The 12,702-nt window shown below is 48.4% G+C and overlaps 1 protein-coding gene across 6 annotated transcripts in view; it reads left to right on the forward strand.

The window, feature by feature from the left end:
• GRIK2 (glutamate ionotropic receptor kainate type subunit 2) overlaps nt 1-12,702 on the forward strand; it is a 240,358-nt gene that overhangs the window by 35,884 nt on the left and 191,772 nt on the right. The window lies entirely within an intron of this gene.

Genomic DNA, 12,702 nt, shown 5'->3' on the forward strand with positions numbered 1-12,702 from the left:
CTCATTCCAATTTACTTCTAGTGCAAGTTCAACAACACTTCCACATAGCAACTTTCTTCTCTCATTAACAAATCAATCAATCAATACATTTTTTTACAGCTTTGAAGCAGTGTCTGCTTGGGGCAGAAGTGGTTTTGCTTCGGCTGCCTGGCGATGTGGTTAAGGGGGAGCTACAATGGCTTTGCCACCCTAGAGTAGGGGCAAAGCTTCCAGGGAGGAAGCCCTCTCCAGCCCATCTGCCCTGATCCTGCCTGCAAGAAAGCAGAGCTCAGCTTCACCCTGCAAAAGGAAGCCAACAGATCAGTCTTAGCATTGGCACAGCCCTGCTTGTGCTGTGTGAAAGCCCCAAGCCCCACGGGCACGCTGGGGCTCTGCAGTTAGCGCCTTTCCCCCCACCGTGACAAACGCATCTTTACAGGTAAACACATGAAACACTAACCCTTCCCACCCGGCCTCGGGTCTGAGCAGCTCTGTTTGTCCCTTGTGCTGTCAGGCTGAGCTTTCAGGGACACCTTTAGCGGCCTCCGTAACAGCTCTGCTGTGCAGTGCATTCATCCGAGCCTGGCTGCAGAGAAGCAGCTTCAACCCTTTCCTTTTTGGGGCAGTGTGGGGCGAGCAGAAGCTGCTGGTTTGAAACATTACTTCAGTTTTCCTTTCTGTTTTTATGTTATCTTTCTCCCTTTCCCTTTTTCTTCTTCTTTTTTACCTTTAATTCTTTTCTTATTGTCTTCTTTTTTTCCTTTTTTATCTCTTATTTTTAATTCATTTGTCCTTTTTTTCTTGCTGTATTTTTTTCCTTTGTTCTTTTTATTTATAAATAATTTTTCTTTCTTGCCTTTTTTTCCCTTCTTTTTTCTTAATTTGTCTTTTTTTGGGTTCCTTTTCCTCTTGCTATATTTCCTTTTTTATTCTTTATTCTTTTTATTTTAAAATATTTTCTTTATTTTCTTTTCTTTCTTCCTCTTTCCTTCTTTCCTTCTTTCCTTCTTTCCTTCTTTCCTTCTTTCTTTCCTACTCTCTTTCTCTCTTTCTTTCTTTCTTTCTTTTCCTTCCTTCCTTCCTTCCTTCCTTCCTTCCTTCCTTCCTTCCTTCCTTCCTTCCTTCCTTCCTTCCTTCCTTCCTTCCTTCCTTCCTTCCTTCCTCTTTCCTTGTTCTTTTTATTTACATTATTTTTCCTTCTTTCCCTCCTTTTTTCTTATTTTGTTTCATCTTGGTTTGAATTTTTGTCTTCTTTTCTTCCTTTTTTTCTTCTTCTAAAATATTTTTTTCTTCTTTTTTTCCCCCCCTGTTTGTTTCTTTCCAACCACTTCAATGAGAAAAAGAAAAGGAATGGACCTGATTAGGAAATACAAAAATAAAGAGAACTGATTTGAAGCACTGAATTTGTTCAAGTGCAGCTGTCTTCTACTTACCAAAAGAAGGTGATGCTGTTGGAGCTGTTCCAGTACCCCCCCAGCTTCTGTCTGTTTCTCAGTTTCTTAGAAGGAATCCAGCCAAGAGCAAGAGATCTAAAGGGCACAGCAATGTGTCCATGCAGCTGGAGGCTCTGCAGTTACACCTCTCTGCTACAGCTCACATTTGCCCTGCAGCTTCCTGGCCGCACAGCCCATCACAATTACTTCAGCAATGCTCTTTCTTCACAGTGATTTTCCTGCCCGAAGTTCATTTTAAAACAGGAGCTCTTTTCATAGCCAAGACCCCCCCCAGCCCCAATTCACAATCCTCAAAAGCATTCAGAGACAGACTTCCCTGAAGCAAACCCTGTCCCAGGGCTTCTTTGTCCTGGTTATTTCTTCCCCTCTCAGCACTTGGAAACTTTCATCCTTCGAGCCAAAGCCAAAGGAATATATTTTGCCTCTTGTAATGAGAGTTTATCTTCCGTGGGCCTCACTGTAAATCAGGGCAGGTGTTTGTTGGCTGGGCACATAGTCAATGACCCATTACCAGAGTGATAGTGCTCTGATTTATGGCTCTGGCATTTGGATGTGCCTACATGAGCCACAGTTATGAAGTCCTGACAGGGATCTGGAGAGCAGCAGTGATTTAAAGGGATCAAGCCTGAGCCACTTTGGAGCAATAATTTTGCTATCAGAGCTCTACTCCTGTAGCCACTAAGCTTAAACAGGACATAGATCTCTTTTTTCTGTCAATAGCTTTGATCTCTGAAATGCTGACTGGCCAGGAGGATGGACTACTGCCTGCTTGGCTCTGGCACCCACGTATTTACCTGGCAGATGACACTCCCACATCCACACAAGCACTTGCAGTCTCTTTCATAGAATAGGATCATCAAATCATCTCAGCTGGAAAGACTTCCAGGGTCAGACACAGCAGGGCTCTGGGCAGCCTGCTCTAACGCAGGATGTCCATGCTCCCTGCAGGGGGGTTGGACAGGATGAGCTTTGGAGATCACTTTTAACCCATCCCATGCTCTAATTCTGTGGTCATTGAGTCTGACTGTGAGCCCAACACCACCATGGCCACTAAACCATAAACGGAATCAGAGAAGCATTAAGGTTGGAAAAGACCTCTAAGATCACCAAGTCCCTCAGGCCAACACCACCAGGCCCACTCAGCCAGAAACTCAGGCAGAGGGATGCCAGAAGTCAAAACCCCAAACCTGGGTTATGTGTTCACTGCTAAAGAGAAGAGTCATAAATGTAAATCATAGAACAGAACCATAGAATCAGCCAGGTTGGAAGAGAGCTCCAAGCTCGTCCAGCCCAACCTAGCACCCAGCCCTGGCCAATCAACCAGACCATGGCACTAAGTGCCCCAGCCAGGCTTGGCTTCAACACCTCCAGCCACAGCCACTCCACCACCTCCCTGGGCAGCCCATTCCAATGCCAATCACTCTCTCTGCCAACAGCTTCCTCCTAACATCCAGCCTGGACCTGCCCTGGCACAACTTGAGACTGTGTCCCCTTCTTCTGTTGCTGGGTGCCTGGCAGCAGAGCCCAACCCCACCTGGCTACAGCCTCCCTGCAGGGAGCTGCAGACAGCAATGAGCTCTGCCCTGAGCCTCCTCTGCTGCAGGCTGCACACCCCCAGCTCCCTCAGCCTCTCCTCCCAGGGCTGTGCTCCAGGCCCCTCACAGCTTTGGCGCCCTCCTGTGGACACCTTCCAGCACCTCAACATCTCTCTGCAATGGAGGAGCCCAGAACTGGACACAGCACTGAAGGTGTGGCCTGAGCAGTGCTGAGCACAGGGGCAGAAGAACCTCCCTTGTCCTGCTGGCCACACTGCTCCTGAGCCAGCCCAGGATGCCATTGGCTCTGCTGCCCACCTGGGCACTGCTGCCTCAGCTTCAGCTCCTCTCTCCCAGCACCCCGAGCTCCCTCTCTGCCTGACTGCTCTCAGCCACTCTGGCCCCAGCCTGTAGCACTGCTTGGGGTTGAATCTGTTGCTCTGAAGGCTTTTCTGCATTTTCACAGTGATCTATGATTTAGAAAGTCAAAATTCTTCTGGAGCAGGTTAAAATGGGTGTTTCAGAATGCACCTACTGCAAGTCTGGCCCTTCCCTCTGTGACCTCAATTTCTGACCTTTGCTGTAAAATAGTTAAAATAAAAAATGAACATTAATAAATATTTCCCTGCTAAGTGCAATGGTCTGAAGTAGAAGAGAAATCATTCACAAGGAACTGAAATGAACACAACACAAGGGTAGAACATGGCATGAAATCAGAGATGAAATAAGTTTGTTCCCTGAAAGAGAAGCTAATTTCACAGAGGTCAAGGCATTCGCCTTTGGGAATGGAATGGGACTTTCCAATCCTCCTTCCCTGGCAGAGAGGAGTTTTATTTACACTAAATTCTCTTTATGTTGTTGCTGCTCTGCACAGGGACCTCAAACCAGATAAAAGTGCACTTTACCCCACTTCAATATTTCCTCCATATTTCCAGGGTGGGTGAACAAGGCTTTAGTGTAAATGAGCAGGAGAAAAAGGGTCCTAAAAGCAGAAGACTGTGACAGTGTCCAGTGAAGCCCAACCACAGCTGCAGCTCATGAGGGAAGCAAAAAACCACCAACCAAAAAGCCCAGCTCTGATCTCAAAATAAATCACCTTCAATTATTTGTGCTCCATCTCTGGTGTCTTCTAGTTTTGCACCAGGGAAATTACCAGTGCTGGAGTTTAGCCTCTCTTTTAGCAGGGCAGTTTTATGTCTTTGCTGTGCTGCTAACTGCCTCTCATCTCTTTTAGATTTACTGCAGCAATTGCAATGAGGAAGAGGAATTGCCCCAATCTCCACTGCAGCAATATACATTTAGTTCTGAGATAGCATCCTGCCCCTGACAGAGGAATTATTCAGTGCCCTCTTTAATAGGCAGAGCCCAGGATTTTAATTAAATGCATCCTCAGCTCAGCCTCAGTCTCTGAAGCCTGAGAAGGATGTGCTGGGTGCCTGTTAATTTAATCCATCATGGTCAATTAGTTGTGCGCTTCCAAATAGCGACAGGACGAGAGGGGATGGATCGGAGCTTGAGGAGGGCAGATTGAGACTGGAGATGAGGAAGAAGTTCTTTACAGTGAGGGTGGGGAGACACTGGCACAGGCTGCCCAGGGAGGCTGTGGGTGCCACTTCCCTAGGGGTGTTCAAGGCCAGGTTGGATGGAGCCTTGGGCAACCTGGGCTGGTGGGAGGTATCCCTGCCCGTGGTGGGGCATTGGAACTGGCTGAGCTTTAAGGTCCAGCTCAAGCCATTCTGTGAATCTGTGAATGAATCTGCAAGTAGAGGCCTGCAGGGGTGTTTTAAGGGGGATCTTGTTTCCAGGTGCCAATCTGTGGCATGCTGTTGATCTTAGCATTGCACAGCAGAATCACTGCGCTGGCATTCATTAACTTGGATTTGTAATGATTGTAGTCTGTGATATTTTCCTAGAAAGATTTGTGTTGGAGGGGACCTTAGAGATCATCTCATTCCAGCTCCACCCTCCAGTAGACCAGATTGCCCCAAGGCCTATCCAACCTGGCCTTGAGCCCTTCCAGGAATGGGATATCCACCCTGCTTCTGGGCAGTCTGTTCCAGTGCCTCACTGCCCTCATCACAGCAGTGAGCTGCTTCTTTCCTTCTAATCTAAGCCTCTTTCAGGTTAAATCCATTCTCTCAAGTTCTGTCACTACACAGCCTTGTAAGAAGTCCCTTCCCAGCTTTTTTGTAGACCCTTTTTAGGCACTGGGAAGCTGCTATAAGGTCTGCCCAGACTGAAGGCCTTACAAGAATACTGAGTATTATAGAATCCTTGTGGGATAATCTTGTGGTTGCCTTTCACAGGCTTAGCAAGAAGCCAAATATTTAGCATATCAACTAAAAATGAAGCAGTGCATTAGTGAGGTGCTTTTCTGAGACTACTAATCCCATTCCTACTTCATTCCAGTACCTGCAGGTTGACAAAATGTGTAATCTGTTTTTTTATGGAAGCCCAGTGGTAGAAAAGTGCTTTGTTGAAATTAGCTGTTCCCTGGATGTCACTGCTGCACATAAATACATATGAAAAGCTATCTGCCACCATTCAACTTTCTTGCAGTCAGGAAAAGAATGGGAAGCCTATTTCCAGCTCTGTCAGTGGAGGAATTATGAGCATTTCACTCCCCACTTATTTCAGAACAAAGCCATTGCACTTGACACTCGCTCACAGGAAGCTGTACCCAGCAGCAGCTGATGTATGTACAATCCTATTACCTGCTATTAAAGATCACATTGCTGGGCTGTAACAATGGCCTTTGCAATTATATGTCTGCTTATAATTGTGTTATAAAAATTGATTTCTTGTTGAAAAGAGGCAGTTCTTTTATAGCAAGAGCCAAAAAGGTTTCCTTGCTTTCAGGTTTCAGTAGCGTGGGCAGTGGTAACAAACGGGAGTTGGAATGGGAAGCTTTACGTCGGCGTTAGCGACGTGTCTGAAGGACAGGGCAGGGTGTTCAGAGTGGGTATTGGTTGGATATGGCTTCTTAGCTCAGAACACTAAGTTAGGTTACCCTTGGCTATTCCTTTTTTCTCCTCTCCAAGTCCCATATAACAGATGGAAAGCTAAGCACTTGTAAACTGCTGGATTCCTCCTAAACGGCACAGAGTGGCTTAGGTTGGAAGGGACCTCAGAGCTCATCTACTTCAACCTCCCTGTTATGGGCTGGGAACCCTCTCAGCTAGGCTCAGCTGCTCAAGGCCTCATCCAGCCTGGCCTTCAACACTCCCAGGGAGAAGCATCCACAGCCTCCTTGGGCAGCCTATTCCAGAGTCTCATGACCCTCAGACTGAAGAACTTCTTCCTAAGGTCCAGTCCACCTCTGCTCTCCCTCAGCTTCAACCCATTCCCCCTTGTCCTGTCCTTAGACACCCTCTCCACCCTTCCTTTAGGATCCCTTTGGGTTCTGGCAGGCAGCTCTAAGGTCCCCCTGGAGTATTTTCTTCTCCAGGCTGAACACCCGCAGCTCCCTCAGCCTGCCCTCATAGCTCCAGCCCTTGGATCCTCTCTGGAGCAGTGCACTCTCCAAGGACTGAAAGGACAGGTTTCTTTATGCATCCTCTAGCCAGTGAAGCTGTGATTTTGCTGCAGTGGTGAGAGCCATTTACAGTATTTGCAAGTACTGAACAAATTTGACAACCAAGTCCTCTTTCCCATCTCATCCAGCACTTCTCTAACTCATCATTCACCGAGTACAAAGGAGCTGATGTTCTCTTCACGGACCTGGGGCAAAGGAATGCTGTCGTGCAGATGGTTAAGCCTGTGCCCACAAAGACTTGGCTCTGACCCCAACCAGTGTCACACAGCTGGCATGGCTCCTGATCCGTCATGAGTTAGGTCAGTGCCAGCAGACACTGGTGGTGTCTTCCCAGAGAATGGCAAGCCAGGGCCAGTGAGAATAAAGGATTTGCCACCGATGCCTGTCCTGGGTCAGTTCAGCTGGGGCCACTAGAGAGACTGTGGCAAAGATTAGTTAGTAGAGGGGGTTCTCCTCTCCCTCTGCTCTGCCCTGGTGAGATCACATCTAGAGCACTGCCTTCAGTTTTGGGCTCCCCAGTTGAAGAGGGACAGGGATCTGCTGGAGAGGATCCAGTGGAGGGCTATGAGGATGATGAGGGGATTGGAGTGATGCCTGATAAGGAGAAGCTGAAGGCCCTGGGGCTGCTTAGTCTGGAGAAGACTGAGAGGGGATTTAATCAATGTCTGTAACTATCTGAGGGCTGGGGGTCAGGAGTGGGGGACAGGCTCTGCTCACTGCTCCCTGGGAGCAGTGGATGGAAGCTGCAGCACAGGAGGTTCCAGCTCAACACAAGGGGAACTTCTTGACTGGTAAGGGTCCCAGAGCCTGGCACAGGCTGCCCAGAGAGGTTGTGGAGTCTCCTTGTCTGGAGCCTTTCCAGGCCTGTCTGGATGTGTTCCTGTGTGCCCTCAGCTAGATTGTGTGGTCCTGCTGTGGCAGGGGGGTTGGTCTGGATGTTCTCTGGATCCCTTCCAGCCCCTGACATCCTGTGACCCTGGGGAACACTGTTACAGCATAACATTAAACCTAAGTTCAAAGCACAATGAATTGTTTTGCTAACCTATACTGCTGCTTGGGTGTTGTATAGGCAAGCTGCAACAGAAATATTAAGACCCCAACCCTCTCAGCACCCCCAGCCACACTTCCTCCCCTGCTCCCATCCCAGGTGTAGCTCACATAATGAAAAGAAAAGATCAGTTTTGTTTCAGCAAGGAGCCAGAATCCTGCTTGAGATGCGAGCGGTGCTTCCGAGCGGATTTCAGTGCAACCAGTGATTTTGAAATTACCTTGTGAAGTGCCTGATGGCCTTTAATTCCATTTCAAAGGCTGTGTTTTTCTGCTGAATACCTTTTGCCCTGCAGGTACCATCAGCTCCTGACAGCTGATGGACACCTGCTACTCCTACTCTGTTCCACGGCAGGCGGTGCTCAGGATTTGGCATGTTTATTGAACCCTTTCCCATCAAAAGCTCTGATTTAAGCACTCTAAGTGAAAGAAGTAACTGCAGGCCACCACTGTCCCCCGGCCACAGCTGTGTAAATCCAGATTAGCTTCAGTGAGTCACAGGTTTAGGAGCTGAGCACTTGGTGGGGGCAGGGAAACACCCTGGGGAGTAAAGCAGTATTATGGAGTGCTGCTGAATCACGGAATGGTAGGGGCTGGAAGGGACCTCTGAAGAGCATCCAGACCAACCCCCCTGCCAGAGCAGGATCTCCCAGGGCAGGAGACACAAGAACACATCCAGATGTGTCTTGGAAGTCTCCAGAGAAGGCCTCCAGCAGCTTCACAGTGAAGAAGCTTTTTCTTGTGCTGAAGTGGAACCTTCTATGTTCCAGTTTGTGTCCACTGCCCCTTGTCCTATCAGAGGGCACTGCCACAAAGAGCTTGGCCCCTTCTTCTTGCCCCCCACCCTTCAGATATGGGTAAACAAGAGAGGGTCTCAGCACTCTCTTTTCCAGCCTAACCAGCCTCAGCCTCTCTTGCCTGTCCCAAACTAAGAGTGGCAGGGCAGGGAGCTGCCCAACTGCCTCCTTTCTATGCCCAGCCCTAGCTGCTCACTGAAGGGCAGTGAAAGGGAAGGGCTTGGGCAGCTTGAATGTGTTGCAGTTGTGATTCTGTGTAGCGTGTGGAGGTCCACCCTAAGTGTTACTGCAGCCAGCCAGAGTATCTCTAACAAAACCTGATTATATCAACAGAGAGTCTGATGTGCACTTGCAGGGCATCAGCTCTCCTGCGTGCTCATCTCTTCAATTACACACTTGACTCCCCTGTGCTTTGGAGGCCTCCCTCGCTGTTGCTAGGTTTCTCTCTATTAATGTTCTCTCATGATAACAGAGATGGGATTGTTCCCAAGCCAAAAATCCCTGCATGAAGGAAAACAGAATTACTCACGTGTTTTCCTTGTCTTGGCTTGGGTGGGCTCATTCCATATGGCTTTAACTCCTGGCTGCATGCTGGCTGCTCAGATCAGTCTAGGGGCAGTATAGCCATGGATTGACTGTGGGAGTCTAAATGAACCTGTGCTCCTGAGTAGTGTCTTCTGTCTGTGGAGGGTGCTGCCTGGAATCAAAGCCTCTTCAGTTGTAGGCTAAGTTGAAGCCTCTTTGTAGTTGGAATAGCACATGTTTAAACAAATACTTTTCTGAATCATGGACTTTTCCTTGGCTATATTAATGTTGAAAGCAAGGGCTTGAGAAGTGGAGTCCACATCAGAAGCAATGATGGGGAAAAAGTTAGGTAGGTATATATATCTATATATATATATACATAAAGTGAGCACATTTATTGGTCAGGCACATGCAATTAGGTTGAGAGATTTATGTGAGCCATCAAAACTTGACCTCTGGTTATAATCAGATTTTCTGCTGTATTTTACTGACTGGGACCAATGCTGAAGCTAAACTTCCTATGAGTGCTCCCATCAAGGGAGCAGAGGACAGGATCCTCCTTTGGGTCAAAGAATTCTCACTGTTCTGAATAGCCCTTTAGAGAACTCTAATTCACAACAAGCCAAGAACAGGTCAACAGGAAGGACATAATAACAGAGTTATGATAAGAGCAAACTTGATTGATAAGCAAATGCACTTTGCCCACCCTTGAATATCTTTCTTGTCTCACACTTCATTTTAAACAAAGGCTCTACAGACACCCAGAGATGAAGTCCTTGAGGGTCACCTTCAACCTGGTAAATGTGTTGGCCATTGCTGGGTGAGAGCTCTGCTTGTAGCTGAGGTGTGGAGCCTGACACGTGCTGGTTTCAGCAGGGCACCCAGGAGGGGACATCGATTCCTCGGCTTGAAAGGACACTGCGCAGTGTGCCTCTGAGAGCAGCTCCCTCCTGCCTCTCCAGTGTGGTTTTAGTGAGCTAAGGGCAAGGCTCTGTCAAGCATGCCTGTTGTTATTAAATGTCTAATCTCAGCTGAGTGATGTGGTCTTACAGCTCAACATCTGCTGCTATTTACTCAGTGGCTGTGCAGGCCTGGCTGGTGATGCTGGGAAAGGCATGAGCAGCAGGCAGGAGCCCTGCTCCCGCGCACAGCTCTGATTAATTAGTGCTTGCTCAGGGGCTGCTGAGTGCTCTGCTTCTCCTCTAACCTTCACCAGCACCTCAGTTTCCTCACATCTGTTCCCATGTTTGATGTTTCCTTCCTCACCCAGGAATTCTTGTTGAAATGGGAAGTTTCAGTCGGTTTTCCTTTCCTCAGGTTTAATACGCTGAATTCTGAACTTGGAGTGCTGCCTCAGAGTGCATTCAGGGGCAGGGCTCTAAGAGGACTCAATGAATCACAGAATGGCTTGGGGCAGAAGGGACCTCCAAAGGTCATCTGCTCCAGCCCCCCTGCACTGAGCAGGGACATTCTCCACTGGATCAGTAGACTCCAACATAATAATGTGATTTTTAGGGCAAGATGTGTTGGAGAGAGAGAATTCACTTCAAATGCTGTTTGCTACCTAAACTCCTCAGTCCTATTTGCTCTTGTGCTAGAGAAAGCAAATCCTTTACAAGTCCTACTCTAAGGCTGAGTGAGACCCAAGGCTGTCCAGGTTATTGCTATTAAATGTAAAAGGTGTGGTTTACAGAGAAGCTTATGGCCTTAAGGATGCTTTCTTTGGCATAGCAAGAGGCTGCATCCATGCAAGGACTGAACAACTGTCTGCTGAGAAGAGGGGTCTTTAGATACTGATTCTTCTACCTTTGAGCCCTTTAGGTTAGAATCATTGAATGATAGAAAGGTTTAGTTTGGAAGAGGCCTCAAGGATCAGCCAGTTCCAGCCCCATGCCATAGGCACTAGAGCAGGTTGCTCAAGGCCTCGTCCAACATGGCCTTGAACACCTCCAGGGAGGGAGCAGCCACAACCTCCCTGGGCAACCTGTGCCAGTGTCTCACCACCCTCACTGCAAACAACTTCTTCTTAACATCCAGTTTCAATCTCCTCTCTGCCAGTTCAAAGCCATTCCTCCTCCTCCTGGCATTACAAGACCTTGCCAATAGTCCCTCCCCAGCCCTCCTGTAGCCTCCTGCAGATACTGGAAGGCCACTCCAAGGTCTCCTCCAAGCCTTCTCCAGGCTGCACAGCCCCAACTTTCTCAGCCTGTGCTCAGAGCAGAGCTGCTGCAGCCCTCTCAGCATCTTGGCGGCCTCCTCTGGACTGGCTCCAACACTTCCATGTCCTGCTTGTGTTGGGGGCTGCAGAGCTGCCCCCAGGACTGCAGGTGGGTTGTGAGGAGAGCAGAGCCAAGGGGCAGAATCCCCTCCCTTGCCCTGTGCCCACACTGCTCTTGCTGCAGCCCAGCACAGGGTTGCTGTCTGGGCTGCACTCACACTGCAGGCTCCTCTGGAGCTTTTCATCACCCCAGACCCCCAGGGCCTGTTCCTCAGGGCTGCTCTCAGCCATTCCCCACCCAGCCCAGAGCTGTGTTTGGGACTGCAGCCACCCAGGTGCAGGACCTCACACCTGGCCTTGCTGAATGTCCTGAGGTTAAGTTTACTATTAAAAAACTACCTCCAAAATGCTGCAGTTTACCACAGAGCAAGTGTTAAAGTAGCAGTAACTGCACTGATCTCTTTCTTCTCTCCTCCTCCCCCCCCCAAGTCCTATTTTTCCCCTACTTTATTGTCATCTTGTCTGAACTAATGGATTTATAAACCAGCTCCTTGAAGAGTAAACCCATTTGCCATTTGCTGGAATTGGCTGACATTTCGTTTTGGCTGTGCAGATTGTGGGGGATGTTGATATTATTTTGCTCAGCTCTGTACCACATCATTAACATCCTGCTCAGGCCTGAGTCTCAAATGCTTTTGCCTCTTGCAGTGCAGTAAGTTGCATTTGCTCTGCTGCAGAAATGATGGAAGCTTTTGCTGAGGGAAGACAGGTGGAGTGCAGTGAAGTGGGAATTGCACTGAAGTAACAAAACTCAAATCTGTGTTAAAAGCAAAGGGAGAAAATATCAGAGATGATTTGTTTGCTCTTGGTGTCTATAAATCTTGAGTAGAAATGAGGAACATTCATGAATTAGGCTTCAACTCAGCCCCTCTCAGCATTGTGGCAAATTAGAGGCACAAAGCTTCCTGCTTGCATCACTGGGACGTGGCAATTCATGCTGAGTTGTAGACCCAATCCCCTTCTTTGCCATGAGTGATGTCTGCTGGGCTTGGACAGATTGAGCTTCAGTGAAAATAAGAAGTGTAGCAGAATCTGCTCCATGCACTGTGATACTGTGACTTGGGTTTTGAGGGGAGGGGGAGACAACTCTCTTGCACCCAAGCTGACTTCACCACCTTGGTACGTGGGAAGGTTGTAAGAGCAAACACACAGCCTCGTGGCACTGCTGGTCCTGCAGGGCTTAGCTCATTCAGGAAGCAGTGACTGAGGCTCCAGCCAGCCTGGGGTACAAGGTGCACCAAACAGCAACACTCTCTGCCCAGTTCAGTGCTCTAAGCATTCCCTTAGGAGCAGAGATAATCCTGGTTCTGGCAGAAGCTGGGCTTTGGGAAGAGCTTTGTAGCAGTGCAAAATGAGAGCTCACAGTTGGCAGCTGTTCCTCTCACACAGGCTCTTGTCAATTTTAAGGCACATTTCAGTACCTACATGGAATCATAGAACTGATTTGGTTGGAGAAGACCTCTAAGATGAGATCTAACTGCTGAGGCAACACCACTATGGCCACTAAATTCCAGCCCCAGGTGCTGTGGCTGCAGGGGTGGGGACTACACCA

Source organism: Pogoniulus pusillus, chromosome 33, assembly GCF_015220805.1.
Source record: "Pogoniulus pusillus isolate bPogPus1 chromosome 33, bPogPus1.pri, whole genome shotgun sequence".
NCBI classification, from domain to species: Eukaryota; Metazoa; Chordata; class Aves; order Piciformes; family Lybiidae; genus Pogoniulus; species Pogoniulus pusillus.